The sequence below is a fragment of the Balearica regulorum genome, chromosome 17, assembly GCF_011004875.1.
Source record: "Balearica regulorum gibbericeps isolate bBalReg1 chromosome 17, bBalReg1.pri, whole genome shotgun sequence".
Lineage (NCBI taxonomy): Eukaryota > Metazoa > Chordata > Aves > Gruiformes > Gruidae > Balearica > Balearica regulorum.
This window is the reverse complement of record NC_046200.1, coordinates 307,132-326,676: the sequence shown is the minus strand read 5'-3', so window position 1 is coordinate 326,676 and position 19,545 is coordinate 307,132. Positions and strand designations below refer to the sequence as shown.

Here is a 19,545-nt window from a genome sequence, read left to right as displayed (position 1 = left end):
AATCTCCTTTTCACTCTGAAAAAGGGTAGAAAACTATGCCCAAATTATGTATTTCATTCAGTGTTTCAAGAAGGTTCCTTTCCACTTCACATACGAGATGAGGTTCTATTAACAAAGGTTTCATCAAAGTACATTCTCTCTCTGTTAGCATCTAGAATAACTAGGGCTTGGTATACATTTTTGAAGAAGTTCATTCAAAATACATCATAAGACCATAAATTTAACATTTGTCCAAATAAAAAATAGGTTTTCCACTAGGTGAAGTGAGCAGTGGTCTGTCTAACATATGGCTGCACTGTATTCGTTCTAACACAAGAAAAACTAAAGGAATAGTTTTGAGTTACAGGCCTGTCAGGCACAGTGAACAGGACTCCTACCAATGCAAGACTAAGAAAATCCATGAGACACATAGTTTGGTGAGAATATTCTAATACTGGAACACTAACAAAAAGGCTGCCTTTATTATACTTTTTTATATACATCAATATTCATATGATCTATTATTGCTGTGAGCTGGCTCCTCAACAGCTTTAGAATGAAAAAAAGCAATACAGGAATCTGCATACCACTGCCAACTTCTGGAAAAGTCATCAGAAATTAAAAAAATAACTGCACTGAAGACCTTACAAATCTTATATTTCATGTTTGGGATCTAATAACTTCTAGACAAGTTCAGTTATTTGACTTCCAGGAGGCAAACCTGACATTCCAAAGTGAAGGGAAGAAGAAAAAAGTTCAAAACTAACTTAAATCCAGAAAATAAAATTAGAGTGTCTATTCACTATGCAACAGAAATGACAGTATTGTCCAACTTTTCTTTTTTTTTTTTCTTTTTTTTTACTTCAGGGGTAAATTATCTATTAGTGGATAATAGCCAAACTATTAGTAATTTATTTCTGTTGTTCCATATAACAGAAGGGGCTTTATAATTTGCCCTTTGGAGAAATCATGTACAAAGACACATGTGGCAAAAGGGATATGTCACCTGCTTTGTCTAAAAGTTCAGACGAGGGGCTGAGGCCTTAACACACTCAGAAACAAAATGGAGAGCAGTAACTTTGAGAGAATAATGGATTTATAGAAATAATAAGAATTGCTACAAATTTCTTCCCTGTTTTCATTAGTTTGAACTGTCACCATGCTTTTGACTTGGAAAATGCTTATGCTTAATGCAGCAGTTAGTTACCCCTGTGCTACATTTCCTACCTTTATGTTATCACGTACACATCACATCCTACTTGGCTACAGGGAAGTGAGATGGTAGGAATAACATTACCTGAATAAATCCCTGGTGCGTTCTGAAAGGCCAGGCAAAACTGTTAGGCCACGCACATACCTTCAGTTGTTATGTAGCTCTCAGCAAGCCCCACTGCTAATTACTTGGATTTTCTTGATCTTGACACAGTGCAGTACACCATGTAAATGATATACTTAAGTGTTTCCTACTAACTTGTTAGTCAAGGCAATTTTCTGCTTTCTCGATTTTTAGTATTTTCTCTTGTCTACTTGTTCTCCCAAACTCTCCATTTCATTAATTTCCTCAGAGACTGGTTGAAGTTGCAGATCTGTGATGAGGATCCAATGATGTCCAGACATGCCATGATGCATCAGATTGTATACCCAAACAAGAAATGCAGGTCTTCAAGGGCATTCTTGTCTATTGCAGAAGAATCCAGCTCCAGCATCCTAGAATCTTCTCCTGTTCTTGATTGCCATACAGCCACCTATAGGTAGCTGTCAAAAAATAGGAAGTCTCAGTGCAGTCCTTTTAATCCACAATGTCTAAGACACTCTCCCTTGTGCTGCTCAAATTCTAATCCTTGGGCAGCCAGAACTACATCACAAATTCAGAGTCAGTGTAAATCCAAGATGCTAGACACCTAACTAAAATAGGACTGTTTGCTGCAGAACAAAACAAACAAAAGTCTGAGGCACAGCTGTTTGTGATTTGATTAATCAAAGCAACAAGTAACATAAATGTAGCAAAAGGAACATTAAATGGGAATAAGGGGCTTACAGACACTATGTTAACAAAAAAAAGAGCAAACAATAAAAATGCAAAGAAAAAAATGTGTATATATACTGTGAGTTTTAAAGCAAACCATTCTAGAAAGCACAAATAAGACGTAGCTGCTCTCCCTCCATTGCTTTGCATCAGTGACACACATTACAATCTCAGGGAGCCTGATTTATTAGCACTTTCATGGCCAGCCATATTCAGTTTGATGTCAAAGAAAAAGAAAAAACAGTATGAAAAGTATGGACTTTGAAAAAAATTTAAAATTAAATACCTTTTAGAAATGTCTAAAAAATGCAAATATCTATATACAACTTCAACTAGACTCTAGACACTACTTCTGAAATATCTAAGCACAGAGCGCCCTCTCATGTGTGCTTTGTTCGTTATAATTCTTCAAAATTCCTCAACTTCAGCCTATGAGTCACCAATTAATCTCAAAGATGAGGAAATTCAATCCTTGTATGCTGAGAAAAAAAAAAAAAAAAGAATGTCTCATTTTTAAGAATAAGCAAATTGAAAAAAGAAACCACCGGAAAGCTAAAAGCTCATCAGAAAATTCATCTGGCAACTAACTCCTCAGGGCCTGGGGAAGTGAGAAATAGAGGTAACAACACATGGTAAGGTTTTATTCTAACTACTAGATACAAAATCCAGTACTGTGTAAGTAGATGAAGACAATCCAATTTTTTTTTTTTAATTGATATCCAGTGGCTATGTGCTTGACTGTCAATGAGCAGGGAACAAGATACTTTTTATTAACCACTACTCTTGCAGATCAAGCTTAATTTCTGAAATTCAAAACTATTTCTCTCTCAAAGCTGATCCCTGGGGAAAAAAAAAAACAAACCCAACCAACAAAAAACCTGCATTTGCACATTGGATATTCAGAAAGATGAGGAACAAAAAGCACTATACCATTCCTACACAGTAGTATAACTAGTTCCAGTGGGGGAAAAAAAAACAACTGTGGAATAAAAAAAATCATCACTTTCCAGAAGAGGAATTTACATTTAGACTAAGTAGAAATATTGCAGTTCAATTCCATAAAAGAAAATTTTAAGTTGTTTTCTTCCATATACAAATGGCTTCCAGAAAATGCAGAAAGAAATAACGAAACCCTACAGTAAATGCTTGGAACTTTTGTGTTGATTTGTTGGATGCTGAGACTGAAGTACCTCTGTAAGGTTTTCAAATTCTAGTAAGCCAATTTCTTTAAAAGGAGCAGTTTTCCTGCGTATTTGTCTCAGAAAGACAACCACTACATTGGAAAAGATTTTTTTTTTTTTTTTTTTAGGATGACATAACCACAGCGTCATCTGTCTGTGTCGCTCGCTCCCCCACCCCCCTGCCCGCCCCGTGTTGTACTGCTGCTACTCTGTGATTTTAAGCATTTTGGGAAAGGAGAACCCATACAGCTTATCTGCACAACAGCTTTCCCCTAGCAATACCACAAGCATCACTTCTGGTGCAGAGAAGGTAATGGAATACTTCTCCAGTGAACCTAAGTGTTAGGAAAAATGTTAACTCCGTAAAGCTGCCAAAATACTACATGATTCTCATTACTTAAATATCTAAGTAGAAAAACACATGACACAAAGAAAGGATGATCCTGTGACTGGGACCCCAGTTAAACTTTGTATTTCACAGACTCCCTTCCTGACCTTTGAAAAATTGCTTAAAGTATGTCCAGCTATCCCACGTCAATGTGATGTAATGCTCGAGGCCAGATATATTAGCTCTGGTTACAGCACTGTAGCCACGCAGCTGTGCTGCTTTCAGATCCTCACTAGCAAAACCACGTTACATGGATGCAACAACATGGCTTGGCACTAACACAAGCTATCACTAAACAACAGAACAAATACTCTTCTCCCTCTCTCTATTCCCAACTGGTAAAATGAGAACAGAACTACCCCACCCACTTTACAGACAGTAAGAATGTGTTATATGAAATGCAGGGGGAAAATTATGTACACATCCTACTATAAAGGGTACACAAACTTGCCGTTATTCTCAAGAGCATTATCAGAAAGTAGCACTAAGAAAGAGGGTGGGTGCAGAAAGTTGAGACAACTGCAGTCCCTTATTCACAATAAACAACACTATTAATTTGGAGATCCACCCCAATACGGACCAAAAAGAATGAAAGAAAAAAAAAATTTAAAAGTGTCTTTATATGAGTACATAGACAAAAATACACAGCATTCTTCCACCACTGGATTAGCGATGCTCACGTTAGTACATGGCCCAGCTTGATTTACCGAGAAAAAAAAAAATTACTCAAAGAGGAGAAAAGGGAAGAGATGGGAGAAAGGAACTGAAAACAACAGCAACAAAAAACCCTAATAAGTAAATCTATGTATAATGAGAATATAAGATAAAAACATATCTGGAGTGCTGTAACCAGTTCTGGACTCCCCAATACAAGAGAGGGAGGGACTGACTGGACCAAGTCAAGGAAAAGGTCACAAAGATGATTAAGGGATTGGAGCATCAGTCATACGAGCAGAGGGTAAGACACCTTCAGTTGTTTAACCTGGAGAAGGGAATGTTTCGGTGGGGTGGGGCCTTACTAATGTGTATGAATGCCTGATGAGGGACAATAAAAGAATGGAACCAGGCTCTTCCCAGTGGTATCCAGTGAATGGACAAGAGGCAATGGGCACAAGTTGCAACACAAGAGATTCCATTTAAACATAAGGAAAAACTTTTTGGTGAGGGTGGTCAAACACTGGAACAGGTTGCCCAGAGAGGTCGTGGAGTCGCCATTCTTGGAAATATTCAAAACTCAACTAGACAATGTCCTGGACAACCTGCTCTAGCTGATCCTGTTTTCAGCAGTGGGGGGCCGCACTACATGATCTCCAGAAGTCCCATCCGACTTCAACTAGGCTGTGATTCTGTGAGATTACAAGATAGAAACAAATGCACGAATCTCAGGATAACTTAACACAGCAAGTTCTAGCAAAGCCAAAAAAATCCGTTAAACAGTTTTATGCCTGAAAAACTGGAATGCATCTTTCTGCAAATTAAAGACAGATTGTAAGCCGGAGGACAGGACTGGAAAGTTCCTTGCTCATCAAATTAAAAACAAGAGGCCTATTCATGAAAAAAAGTTATGTGGTCAAGTCACATTCTTTGCTCAAAAGTTTTACATGCAACTGAGGGTGGGCACTCTACTTGCAATTCATTGAGAAACTTTTAGGTTGTTACAGATTGCTACAGCACGTGAGGGTATATTTATAAAGATACACAAGCAGTCAGTAGAAGTACAAGAGGACAAGTAAATGTCCCTTTTCCTTTTAAAAGGACTGGTCACATGGCTAACAGCTGGAGTCACTTAACAAAATACCAATGCAAGCTATTTTGTTGAATTCCCCTACAGTTACATGACAACATTTAAAACTCTCATGCATTTCAAATACCCAAAGGCTTCATGGCTCAAAATCACCCCTTCTTTCTGTTTTCAGATTTCTTTTCCATCTACATATAGAAAGCCACATTTTTAAATGAAGTCGAGGAGATAGACAGAGATCCTAAGAGAAATTTGTGCCTGATGAAAAGTGGCAGTAATTTATTATAGTTACTTTTAGATTACATGTGCACAGGGCATTCCTTTGGCATCAACTAAATTCTCCAGATTATTCACCTTTTCTGTAAGAGGTGTTGCAACTCACAAACAGTTTGATATGAAAAAGTGTCCCTGTTTTAAAAAAATAACATTTTTACCTGCTCTGTGGCTTAAACAGCTGTACATAATCACAGACCATTGTTGAACCCTGATCTTCAAATTCATTAGCCAATTTGGCTCCCTCTCATTCAGTAGCCTATTGTGCTCTTCAGGAACACTGCTACTCAAACACCAGTATCTGGAGCTTCAAATAGCATAGTGTTACTGAATTCTTCAGTCAGCATCCTTCTACTCACATTGAACAAAGCAGTAAAATAAAATCAAGGTACCCCTCAGAGTGCTGAAAACATTCATCTTTGTGGTTCTTGCTTCCATGTTAGACTTTGGTTGTGAATGTCCTATTAGCCAAATGCATTCAAGTCTGACAAAGTAATTTCATCTCCTTTTAATGAGCATCTTTTCTGTCTGGAGATTAAGACCATAAATCAATGCCAAAAGCCAGTTGATTATTCTCACCCAAATACTGCCTGCTCTTTCCCAAAGACCAAATCTTAGATTAAAAGAGGTTACTTAGTTCTTAAATAGAATTCCACTAGGCATAATCCATATTTGCATTCTACTTGTGGATTATCACTCAAGACCAGAGATTTTTCTCCTCACAGTGTCTGAGAGTGGACTGGGAAGCATAGTCTCAATATTTTTGAGCTCAGACACTACAAAATGTTTGCCAAACACCTTAGAACAGTATAGAAGTTAACCATGCGTAAGTAACAAGACAAACCACAGCCACTACAAGCTATACAAAGAAGCAAAATGGCACAGTTACTTATTAGAATTAAGGAAATTCAACACATTTCTTAATTTGGTAAAGGTTCAATGAACTCCTGTTTTTTGCACAATGCTTAGAAAGAATTTGGGAGGAGTGTTTTGGTTTTGTATGGTTGGTTTGTTTTTTAAACCTCCAATTCAAAGAATAAGAATTTTAAAACCCACCTTGTTTTAACACAGAGCTTCGTTAATTTATGAAAGGGCCTGTATTACTATTGTCTAAATGGAACTGGATTAAATTATTTGATGTGCTCCTTTTCAGTCCCATACCACCTTTGTCACTCAGTATTCAGAAACCAATCTCCAAAAACAGTTCTTCAGTTATGACAGCTACTTATTTGGTGGCTTCTCTTTCTTTGGGCTAAAAAGAATAATCCGTGTTTCTAAAGAAAATAAAACCCACAAATGCAAAGTTAAAAGCTCGGTGTCTTTCATATGTCAAAACAGAACATTACCGAAGACGTTCCCTCTGTCTCCATTTCTGTACCAGGACCTAGTGGGCCAAATCAGCCTATTCACCTCTCACAAACAGCGACTTGTGGATCATCCAGAACTACAGTGCCCTCTGTACCAGTAGAGTCTTTCATCTGTTCAACTGCACAGACATTTCAAAAGAGTTTTTAAAACTTGGCGGGATTTTACTAGCAACTAACATGAGGATGTCTCTTGACATCAAACAGAATTCTATCACTGGGATTTTCTTTGTGATTCAAAGAGAGACAGCAGGCTGAAAACTCCTATCAAAAGAGCAGTGAAAGTACAGTTTCCAAAATATTATCAAGTATCTTTTTCAATTCTTCTGTATAAATTCACAAATTATCCTTGTATAACTGTACTGATGACCCAAAACAGTAAGTGATATCCATGTTCTCGCTGGATTTAGGCTATAGTTTCTATCAGGTAACAGTTTTACAATCTGCCTCAATTTACTTTTTTATCAGGTCTAGCCTTAATTCTTTCCCTCTTTCTTTACCTCTTTACTCCACATAGTTCAAAGTGCTGATTTGGAAAACTCAAATCAATAAAGACTTCAGGGTGACAGTCATGACTGCTGAACTTGTAATAGTATCAGCTAGAACAGGAGAAAAATAAATTCAGAGAACATTGCATGTTTGAAGACTGGATACTAAAAAAGTGAAAAAACCCTAAAAAAACATATCGCAAGATGATGAGAACTCTAGTGAGGGGTAGAAACACCTCTGACATCACATACCTAAGAAATGCCATGAAATACGAATACAAGTTTCTACATCGTATATATATTTCACAACTAACCACATGTGGCTGGACACGGCTCTTCAAAGTTTACCTATGAATCACTTTGCATAATACTATTTCTCAAAGGTTCTTATAAAGTAGCTAGCATTCCTCAAGTAAAGTAAGTCTAACAAATGGATTTAGTAAGAATTATTTCTCATTAAACACATGAAGTTGCTCAAAGGCTTTGAGCTTCTCCTATAAGAAAGGTTACAAAAAGGAGCTTTCATGCAAGCTCCAGTGAACAGTACAGATTCGGTGGTCGAGCTCATGCTCTGATTTATGCTAGCAGGGAAGTGATAAAAGGCAGTATAGCAACAGAAACCAAGCCTAATACTTGGAGAAAAAAATCCATGTATCCACTGACACTAAAAGAGCTAGCTGAAGATCTAGAGCAAGAAAAGGAAAAGCATGGGAAATAGTGTTTTGACTTCCAGCAAGCTGTCTTCCCACCCAATATTGTTACTACTAATTATTCTGCAGAAATGTGACCAGAGGGTCCAAGAACAAGTCTTCACACCTCCTGGTGAAAGCTATAAAGAAAAAACACATAAGTCATATCAGATATCTCTAGTCTCTCCAGCCTCGTGGAGAGGAAAGCGCCTGCAAAGGTGGGGCAATATCCTAATGCACAAAACTAAATATGCTGTGCTGGCCTGTGCCGACAAGAAGCAGCAGTGATAAACCTGGGCACGTCATTAAAAAGCGCAGATAGGCAACAGTTGTTATGTAAAATTGTAAATGGCCACCTGTGGCATCTTGTAATGAAAACAAGGGGTTTAGTTATTTTTCTGAAGTAGTAAAAATTATTTCTGCCCAGAAATAAGACAATCAAGATTTTTACTGAAATTTCGAAAATTATGCCCAAACCTCCTCAGTCAAGACAAAACACTTATTCTCCAAGAAAATAAATTATCATAATAAGCTCAATTATTAATGACTCGAGTTTTTCAGCTCTCAAAAGTTCACATATTAACATGGCAAAGATAGAATAAATATCTTAAATTACTTTTTTTGCCCTGCATAAAGTACTGGAAACTTAAAACTCTTCTGTGCTTCTGAAGAACTTGAAGTCATAGAGGCAAATCAGTTGGTAGCAGAAGTTAGGAGGGTAATCTTTCCCCAGTATTACATGCAATGTTATCATTAAAACTTCCTTCTGTTCTCCCCAATTAGGTATAAAGACACATACAAATTTATTCTTATTCTGCTACATGTTCGTAATTTTTTCCAGTAGCCTGAGAACTAGAATGATGCAAATGCTCAGATATTTAATTTAAATAAAGCCAGCTTTTTTTCCTATCAGGCAAAGGGAAAAAAACCTCTCACCACTATGTTGTATTACCTCCCGTGCTGACACACAGACAAAGGTTATCTTAATCAAGTCCCACATATGCTTCCAAGGCTGCCACTTTTCTACTACAGAAAGGTTTTTGAACATCTCCTTTCCCAGCTGGTCAAAGGCACTTCTGCAGTTAGAAAATTCCACAATACTTTGACAATGCTATAATAGTGTTTGCTATTAAACTCTGTGCATGCCACAGTTTTGTTGCTGTTGGATTTTTTTTGTTTTGAAGCTACTATTTTGCAGAATGATTCTTTTGGTATGCATATCTTCTAGCCTGTGTACATCTGGAGGCTTGCAAAGTGCATACTAGACAAAAAAAGTTTGCTTGGTTTGTTTGGTAACTTTGGCTTAGTGTTGCCAACAAAAAAGGCAAGCAGGAAGTTAAACATGTCAAATTCAAAAGACAAAACCGTCCCTGACAACTTCTGTGTGACTCAGACTATGGAAATCAAGCAGTGCCCAAGTAGAGGGTCAGGAAATCCCTGCATTGATAGCTACAGCAGCAGTCACAGTACTTAAACTTGCAGCAAATTCCCGAGTGATTATACTTAAGTATACATCAGATGCAGCCTCAAAACGCAGAGGAAACTCCTGATCACACAGATGGGTGCAGCGCAGCCGCGCACGACCAGAGCTGCTCCTTGGGCTCCAGAGGTACTTGGTCTCAGCCTCCTTCTGCCCATTTGGCTGATGTAATAACAAACCATCTAGCTGTTCATTAAGATCAAATTCAGATTTCAGTGCAAAAGAATAAAAGAAAAATCAAAAAATACCAAAACAGTACAATACCCAAACTCCTGGTTCTTATAAGCCTGAGGAAATGTATACGTGACTTGGACAAAGTACACCTCAGCCACATCTAAATATAACAAATGAAGTGTTTGTTCCTCACCTTATAAACAGTTATTTTTTTTCATCCTAGCACAGACTGAAACATACAATTAGGCATTCAAGTCACAGGTAAGACCAGTGCTAGCCCCTGCTCATAGCTGTCTGCAAGGGATGCTTCTGAGGATGACAGAAATCTGAAGATACAAGTTAATCTTCTTCCTACTCCTCCAAAAATTTTGCACTAATGAGTGACTCATGTCCCCAGAAATGAAAGCTTATTTCTCATCCATCTAGCCATCGTAATTTTTTTGTAATTCTGATAAGTCTCATCACCTGGAAGTTTCCAGTCCCTTCAAGCAACACTAATGGTTTCAATAATACACTCTGATAATCAGCTCCCACGGACCAAGAATAGATTATTTGAAAATAACATTTATTTGCATCCATTTTAAACATGTCACCTTTCAATTTGTTCAGATACCTTATTATTATTTTATTATAAGAGTGAGCCGTTCAGTATAATTTAGGTATCTTGATACAAGATCCTGGACAATCTGCTCTAGATTACCCTGCTTTGAGCAGCGTGTGCTGGACTAGTTGATCTCATAGAAACCAACTTCAGCACTGCTGTGATTCTGTAACACTAGTAAGTCTTTTTTCCCCTCGAAGACATTGTCATTCCCCATCTCCCAAAGAAACTCTGAACTCAGAAAATGCTTCATAAAATCTCAGAGAATGTGAAGATTGGAACCAGCCTCCCACAGGGGTTATTAGAAACAGCAGCTAGAGAAAGGAAGATTTGGGGATTTTAATGAAAAATTCCTTTTTCCATTTTTTCTTTTTTAATATGAACACATAAACATCAAAATGTTGCTCTACCAAACAAAAAATGTAGTATTTAATATATCTATTTTACATTATAAAGATTCAAGTAAGAATATCTCAGAAGTACAGCAGAACATACTGCCCAGGACCACATCTTTCATTTAAACAGAGACCACAGATATGATAAACACTGTTTTAGGTAGCTGGGTTTAGCAGACCAAAAGCAATGAACACAGGACACAGGTTAAGTACATACACTTTGAAGTACTTTGTATACTTGACTGCCACAGTCAAGCCCAGTCAACAAGATATAATAAAAATACCCACACAACTGTTGGATCTGAAGAATTTTTGACAGGTGCAGACCCAGACATTTGGAGTATAACTGAAGAAGAGGATTTCCAAAACTTTATGTCCATTTGAAGGCCAGAACATAGATCTTTGATTATAATGGGTCTTTTTACCATGCAGAATATCACCACTTTGAATATCAGAAAAAAATTTTGTCATTCAAGCTTTTCTTTGAATATTTTGGAAAAAAAGAATTTTAAGTGTTAATTTCGCACATACCTCATGTTTGTTGAGCGTTTATAGAAGATTCAGAACAGCACTGTTCTACTTTCAAAGAGGCATGCTGGACACTCGAGCCATGCTTCATATATTTGGAGAGGCACATTCAGGCTGCTATGTTTCTGATAATTTCACTACCACAAAAGGTTATCAAAGGCCAAGATCTGCATGCCATATTTATACAGGCTTCCCACCAGCTTCAGTTTAATTTGACAACAAATATGAAAACTGCAGGTGGATGTTCTGACACCAGTTACACAAAAGCCAAATGGAAGATATCTGCAAAACACTAACTAATTCTGTAACAATCAATCAGCCAATAAGTGACTGTGCGGCACGAAGGAGGTTGAGACTTTTGTGGGGGAAAAAAGAGTAAGGAGAGAGGTATCAACCAGCATAAGCACGCCTGTGCGCGTGCCAGGGTTTTTGGGAACAAGACAGTGAGAACAGCAGCATGAGAACAAGGGAAAATACTGCCCCAGAGGCTCTGGGAATCTGCCACCACAGGACATCTTTCTGCAAGAAAAAAGAGCTATCACCAACAGAATTAACGAGCAAAGAGAGGGTATATTAATAAACACTTATTCCTTAGGTTTTAGCTGGTCTTGCTGAGAAAGTAGAACCCTTGGCATATGCAGAACAGACACCATTTCTGACTCCTGCTGCTGTCTACCTCACTCTGCATTTCTTTTTCTGGAGCAACTCACAGTTCTTCCTACACTATTTGCCTAGTTCTTCCAGCCCATCTATTTAAAATAATAAAAGCCAGTGATAAACACACTGATGGCAACTAAAGATTTGTAGTTAGATTGTGAAATTAATGCTTTTGTGATGTTTGAAAGGAAGTCCCTCCAGCTAAATCCAGGGCTACCCAGCTCAAGAGAGGCTACACAGGTTCAAGAAAGCAAGATACTTCCATTTACAGTTGCATTACACTTGGAACAAATATGGCATATAAGTATAAACAATTTTAAGTAAGTGGCTTGCAGAATCTAAACAAAATCATCCCCAAAATACAAAAACTATTGTGTTGTACTTTTTAACATGCTTGTTTGTCTATAGCATCCATTAGTAACGAGTAGTCAAAATCCAACAAGAGCCCGGTTATGCCCACGGCAAACGGTAAGTCTTAAGAGACTCTCCAAAGCTAACCCTACAACGTGCAGTGGAATGGTTGTATTTGGGATTAGTGAAAAAACTACCTTACATAAGTATTTTCATTTTCTTATTAGCAGTAGGCCTCTCGTACCTTTGTGATAGCTATTATAGCACTGAGACCCGCTCTCTTTATATAATTGAGGCCCAAATTAGTATACATCCACAACTGCTAGTGAAATCTACATTTTAGCACAGAATTAGGTCCAAATTTAAACCATTTAAGCCACAGCATATTTTTTCCTATAATGTGAGGATTAAAAATCCCATATCTCAAAATTAGCAAGAACTAAGAAGAGACTGTTCAGGTGTCAGAGTCACAGAATATACATCCTTCCATTTTCATTTACCTTGCCTAGGATACTCAGGCTGCATAGCTGAAGAGAAACTGCATAAAACTTTTCCAGAGCTTGATCAACAGCAAGACAAAGAAAACTGTTTGGTGGGAAATCAAAGGACAAAATGAGCCTGATCTGATTTGCCTGTAGGGTATTCCCAAAATGCAATTTAATTCCTGAAATACTCTGTTATCTTTGCATTTTTCAGTGATATGTACAAAACATTTTTAAAATAACAGGAGTTGCAAGCCAACTTTCTCAGGCAAACACCACAAACAGTTTTACCTGCTTTTGCAGTAACCACACTTGCCACAGAACACAGCACTCACAGTAAGTTATTCTGATCTGCAACGGATCAGAACATTTCTTACTTCAGTCACTCTCTCATTTTTCATGTTTGGTTTAAAGTTGCAGTAAATAAGCAGATGTATTTATATAAATATACTTGCTTATTACTCAACGTGAATTAATGTTTTAAAGACAGAATTTTGGGGTGGGGAGCCATGTCAAGAGGATTACTTTCAGCCACAGATTTTCATAATCTAGCCTTTTTTCCTTTTTTAAAATTTATTTATTTATTTAAATCAAGTTCACAAGAGGGTAACTGCAGTGGGAGCCCATACCTCTAAGAGGAGCTCATTTGGGGATACAGGATACTAGTGTGCCCCAGTGCAGAAAGGAAGGAAACAAAGTTGTATTACTTTAAAGGAACATTGCTCAGATTTTGCAGTATTCAAAAGAAGTTAAAAAAAAAAAAGAAGGAAAAAAAATATCTTGGGAGAACTGGGCTGGAAGGGGGAGTACGGGGGATCAGAAATTAACTCAAGACCCTAACTGGAAATATAAGCTGAGTGAAAATTATTATAAGATGTATGAAAATATAAGCTGTATGAAAATTCAAAGTGATAGACAATTGTGTTTGAAAGCAAGAACAACCACTTTCTTGCTTTCTATGCTCATTTCACAGCTTTATTTCACAAAATCTTCTGTTTGGGTTTTGTTTGCCATTCTCTGAAGAAAGGATCAGCTTAATGCTTTGGCCTGGTTAGAGAGCGAAAATACATTTATTTCAAACACATGTAAGACTCTGATATTCCCCGTTAGCATTGTAAATTCTGATTATAAAAAAAGAAAAAGAATGGAAGAATTAACAAATTGCACACACAAGATAAAGGAGAAAAAGAAACAAATTTACATTTAGTGGCTTAAATCTCAGAAAACTTGGATTCAAATTAATTTTTTCAACTTCCTAAGTAAAAGGAAACTGGGTTCTGTATTTACAGCTCAGACCTTTCAAACAAAATACCAGCTATACCTGCTAAGCTCCCTCTTCTGGTTAATTAACACAATTGCATAGATTTTGTATGCATAAGTTTCAATTTTCCAGTTACATTCTATCAATAAAAATCAAATAATTATTTTTTTAAAAAATCTGTAAAGCAGTTTTTGTATTGAAATATGCAGCGTAAGTGTTCAACTTTAGACAGTACCCTCCTGTTGTCCCACACTGACAGGTTGCACGCACAGACAGCAAATAATCCACGTACTACGTACGGATAGCACTGCAAACCGAGCTTGACTAACAACCAGCCATCTAGACCTGTAATAAGTTTATAAACACCACTGCATATTTTCTGATATCAGATATCCAATCCAACCCCAAATTTCTGTGTTCAAAACACATCAGACTAGTTAATTAATTCCCAAAGTACACCTTTCCTTGTTCTAGCTACAATTAGAATTAATTGTGTGATAAAAATACAAATACAAATTTTAGGAAATGTAAATGTTGAAAATGAGGAAATCATAGCACACAAACTTAAGCTGCCTCCGTTCCAGGACGTCGCATCTCTGCTGTGATTTCCAAAGCACTTCTGTTGGATAAGCACTGCTCCCAACAACCACAAATAGTTGAGGAGCACACTAACGCTACCTAGCATTCCCGTTGTTACCCCCCAAACAGAGGACTGGCATTTCACAACGTAATCGGGGGGGTGGGTAACCACCCTGTTTGTCTGTCAGTAAAACGGGAAGAGGGACAAAGAAATACCCAGGAGCCAGAAAAGAGTCTAACTTCACCTCTGCCTCACCTGACCACAAGTTGGTTTCCAGTTCACTCAGAAAACTCATTTATATTTGTGTCCTTCAACTAAATAAAAAAGAAACAAAGACTCCTCTGTATTTTTTCCATAAAGGAAGGAGAGTAACCCAAGAGCTCTAGCTACTGCAAGCACCAAAATGCTCTGCTGCACTGCCATTTTCTGTCACCATTCCATGGAAGTGCCAAAAAAATTTGTAAAAGACAGTTCAATCTGGAGAGGTGCAGAATTCATCATCCCCTACAAGCAGCTAAATAGCCATCTCACTGTGGTAAAATAATTACAAGTAATTAGTGTTTATCTTATGCACTGACTTAGGTTAACCACACTAGGACAGTTGCTACAGCTGGAATGTTGAAAAAAGAATGAATTTCACTCTGTCTCTGTTAACAGCTCCAAAAATTAGTAGAGCTTAGCTAACAGGTGTGGCTTTCAAAGTTAATGGGCTTGCGCTTTTAACTGGAAGTTCAAATGAGCTTTTCAGATACTGATCCCTTTCTTTGCCCTTGCTGATACTTTATGGAAACAGAATTAACATGAAATATTTTTAAACAGGAAAATATCAAGAACAGACTTCAGTATTTCAGTTCCACTCATCCTAGCTAATATTTTAATTGAAACTGTTCACTTAGTTACACTGTTAATAATTGCAAATGCGGAGATAGAATTTATTGTAGCAGTAAGCTCTGTTCTGTCACCAATAAGAATTTTAAGCCTGTTCACCTAGCTGGCATAGCTGTACAATGACATTGTCCTCTTACTAAACATGCTGCTGAAAAGTATAGTGCCATTTTCAGGAATAAAAGGTAAACTTTCTAATGACATTCTGAATAAAAACCATACCAAAAAATCCTAAAAATAAGATTAAATTCCAATTCTATCTTAAGACTGATACTTTCACTAACTTTGGTTCCCAGTATGCGCTTGCTCATCATATATATGTGAAAGAAAGGAAATATTTAGGTGTCTAAGAGAAAAAAAGCTGATTTATTAAATAAATTATTTGGAGAATCAAGGAAACTGGGGAAAAACTGAACACTCACCAAGAACAAGAAAGAGCATGTGAAGAGAAATTAACAAATCCACAACAGAGGAAACAAGACTGGGAGGGCTGAAGGCTTGAAAAGGAACATTTATCAGAGAACTCTTCCTGGGAGGAGACTTGCACAGTTAGATTCACCAACTAAAGCAACTAGTCCTCACCAAACTAACTCAAATTCATGAGAGAACAAAGATGTAGTGGCAGCTACTGGCCTCATTTGTAGATACAGATGTCTTAAGCCAACAGTCACCCTCACTGTGGAGCAGCCAAATTTATGACAAACAGAACTTGGTAAAATTTTTCCTTTTCTTCTAAAACCTAAGTCATTGCAGATGATTTCTGTGGAAACCATTCAAAGCAAAAGGGAAGTACTATGTAGAAGAGTGTGAAAATCACAATTCCAGATGAAAACACACAGAGGATAAAAAAAAAAATTCATTCAGCTGTGGGTTTTCATTCTCTCAATTACTGTAGTAGCATGACGGCTCCTTTTTTAAAAGCCAAGATATGCACTCCCCGCCAAGCCATATTTATGAGACTTCTACCATAACTGCGTAAATGAAGGCAGACAGTGCAGTCAAAGTCTGACCTCTACAAATTATTTCCTGTTCAACACCTTATTGACCTTCAAATTCAGCTGATGAAAGGCCTTGATGGGAAATTCATTTCACGTTTATGCCATTACTGTACCTTTGGCCCAAGTGAAATAAAAAAAATCTGTTTCTACATACAAAAGCTTAAAAGACAACAAAAGATCAGGTCTCATTACAGATCAGACTTTAAATACACCTACTGTCACAGAGGACATGACTGAGACACAGCCTCTACAGTAAAATGATGCAGAATCTGATGATTCACATTAAATTTCCTTATGGTCTCTGAAAGTTAGACTAGCTGCTTCTCTCATGTATGAGATTATATAGTCCTTGCAAAACTCATTAGCCTTAAACCCAACAATTCTAAATACTTGTCTTCATATTATTTATTCCCCAACTCTGCTAGGAGCTTGGCTTCCGAGCCATGAACTGGGGGCTCCAGAACAGAAGACAACTTGCTCACATTCCAATGGTCAGGCAGCAAGAGGCAAATCCATTTCACAGCTCTGTCACGAGGAACAGACCCAGTTTCAAGTTCAGCTGGCAATGGACCTGTAGGACATCTGTTGCCCAACGGCCATGGAAAAGGCTAAACAGATACAATCAGCCAATGTTTGGCTGGAACAGAAGGAAGAAGTGGGGGAATCAATGCACAAGCCATCTAACGAACTGCCTCAGGACCAGCATGGATCATGAACCAAGTCTCTATTATTTTACAGCACAAGTTTATAAGAACAGCAGTCATTATAAATAATGTTTTTCACTTCAGGTCAAATAGATGCCAGAAAGACATGCTTTAACATTTGGAATTTTTTAGAAAGTGTCCAAAATTCAGATGATTTTTTTTTTTTTGGTGCCGAGGTGGGGGGAGAAGCATGTTTTTCTTGCATATCAGTTGCAGACATACAATACTTCTGCTGCAAGACAGCAGCTCTGATTCATGTACATATTCTCTTATTAGGGTGCCATTCAAGAACGTGTAAATAGGATTGTTCTAAGGAACTGAGTTTTGGCTTCATTTCTCATGTCAATTAGAATTATTTTTTTACAAAAGCATAACGCCCATTGATGTATCACATATAGCTGAAGAAAAACAAACCCTCTTTTTTTTAATTGGTACTCACTTATTTAAAAAAAACTATACATTGTAGGAGCAAATCTAGAGTAACAAAAAAAACCTCCACTGACTTACTGAAATTAAAAACCAGAAGACAGGGATCCAAATGGGAATCAGGTGGTTTGGGAGAAAAGAGGAGAGTGCGTGAAACACTGAAAATCTGACAAACTAAAGATACTACTGTGAAAAGATAAAAGGAAAGATACAAACATGGACTGAAGATGAGCTTTATACAGGACAGAATGCCTGCAAAAGCTACTTTGATTCGTCTATTTCTAACTGATAGTAACTTTTTAAGTATATAAACATTTTGTACACCACAGAGCAAGATATCCTTCACACAGTGATCCACACAAAGCAAGAACAGATGCTACATCATCGTAACAAGATCATTTAGGTCTTCCACTACTTTTTCCACCAATAAGGCTCAAAATGTTCTGTAAAAGTGACTCCTCACCTTTTTGTAAAAAAAAAGAATACAGAAATACCATTTGCTCAAGGTCAGGTGGACATTTAATAGCAGAATTAGAATCAAGAATTATTCCATGTTTTTAGCTCAATAATATAGTCTACCTGAAAAAAAAAAAATCATTTTTTCATTACTAAAAATGTTCTTATTGGGTTTTTTAAAGCTATTCCACCTCAGTACTGCATCAGTACATAGTCTATTTCTGCATTTAACAGACTGATAATAATGCCTTCACTTACCACAACTAGCCTTTTAGCTCGTAAATCTTCTATTCCATCTTACCTTCTATTTTGATCCACAAATCTATTCCAATGATTCATTTCAAAGGTCTTGTTATACATCTATCTGTGTCTGGCATTTTGAAAGTATTCTTTTATTAAGTCTTTTCATAACCTTTCATCTAAGTGAGCTCTACAGTAAATCACTACCAGACTTCTTAGAAACAGGATACAAAACTAAGCAAAAGCACCCTTGCTTTTACACTTTTTAACCCCCCTTGTATTCAGACAATCTGGAGTTTAATGGCAGTAATACAATTTTTGTTTTCTAAACACAGTCCTTCACGCAAAATCTTTTATGACATGCAGTAATACATGACAGAAGTTAATGACAAACAAAAAACCAAACAAACAAAAACTTACAAGGTTATAAGTCATCTCCCTGCCAAAGCAGGAGATTCTTTCTAATGTGGACAGTAAGTTGCAGACAGGCTTAGTAAAAATAATAGGGATAACACATTAAAGCTCTTTAAGAAAGATTAAACAGCAGTGTAAAAGTGAAAAGAAAAAGAAAGTACAAAAGTTAAGTGTGGAAATAAAATGTGAAAGAAACACATAAATTAAAGTGCTGCAATTGAAGATGACAACTCCAAAAAATAGGATCAACAAAAGGGAAGGATGTCCACTGGCCCATGTTCTTCCTTTTGTGATTATGAGTGGACAGAGCTTTAAAAAACACTTTCAATAACATTTTTGTAAAGCAGTTTTCTGGTCTCGCTAAAGAGAGAAAGAGTGAGAAAGTTTGTGTAAAATTGCAGTTTCTTGACTCCAAAAATTCCAGAGTTAAGATAACAAATTTTGACAGAGGGCAGGGGAGAAGAAAAAATCAGGCTCTTTTCCTTCAGCAAGATGTATCAAGTTGCAGCACGTGCAGGATGCTCTTCTCTCTTGGCGAGAGGGGAGAATTGCCAAAGGAAGACATGCCTAGCAGTCCAGTAGACAAGCTGTCACAGCTTGCACATGATTGAAGGCTGAGACAAAAGTGACATTGTGTACACAGATCATACTGATGAAAAGATATCACTAGTCTTTTGCCTTCAAACGTACTCAGATGCTGCAATCCCTGTCATTCCCTCTGAGGTGGAACGAGCAGACACAAACCTCAGTTAGAAAGATGTCCTCTCAGGAGCTGCAGAAACAG

The 19,545-nt window shown here is 37.2% G+C and overlaps 1 protein-coding gene and 1 long non-coding RNA gene across 3 annotated transcripts in view; both read right to left on the bottom strand.

Moving 5' to 3' along the window:
• Positions 1 to 19,545, bottom strand: part of TTC28 (tetratricopeptide repeat domain 28) — a 187,852-nt gene that overhangs the window by 153,650 nt on the left and 14,657 nt on the right. The gene's annotated exons all lie outside the window — the stretch shown is intronic.
• Positions 815 to 18,396, bottom strand: LOC142604303 (uncharacterized). The gene is made up of 2 exons (XR_012838182.1): positions 18,366 to 18,396; positions 815 to 1,734 (listed from the first exon to the last, which is right to left on the bottom strand). It is a non-coding gene; the product is annotated as an uncharacterized LOC142604303 (long non-coding RNA).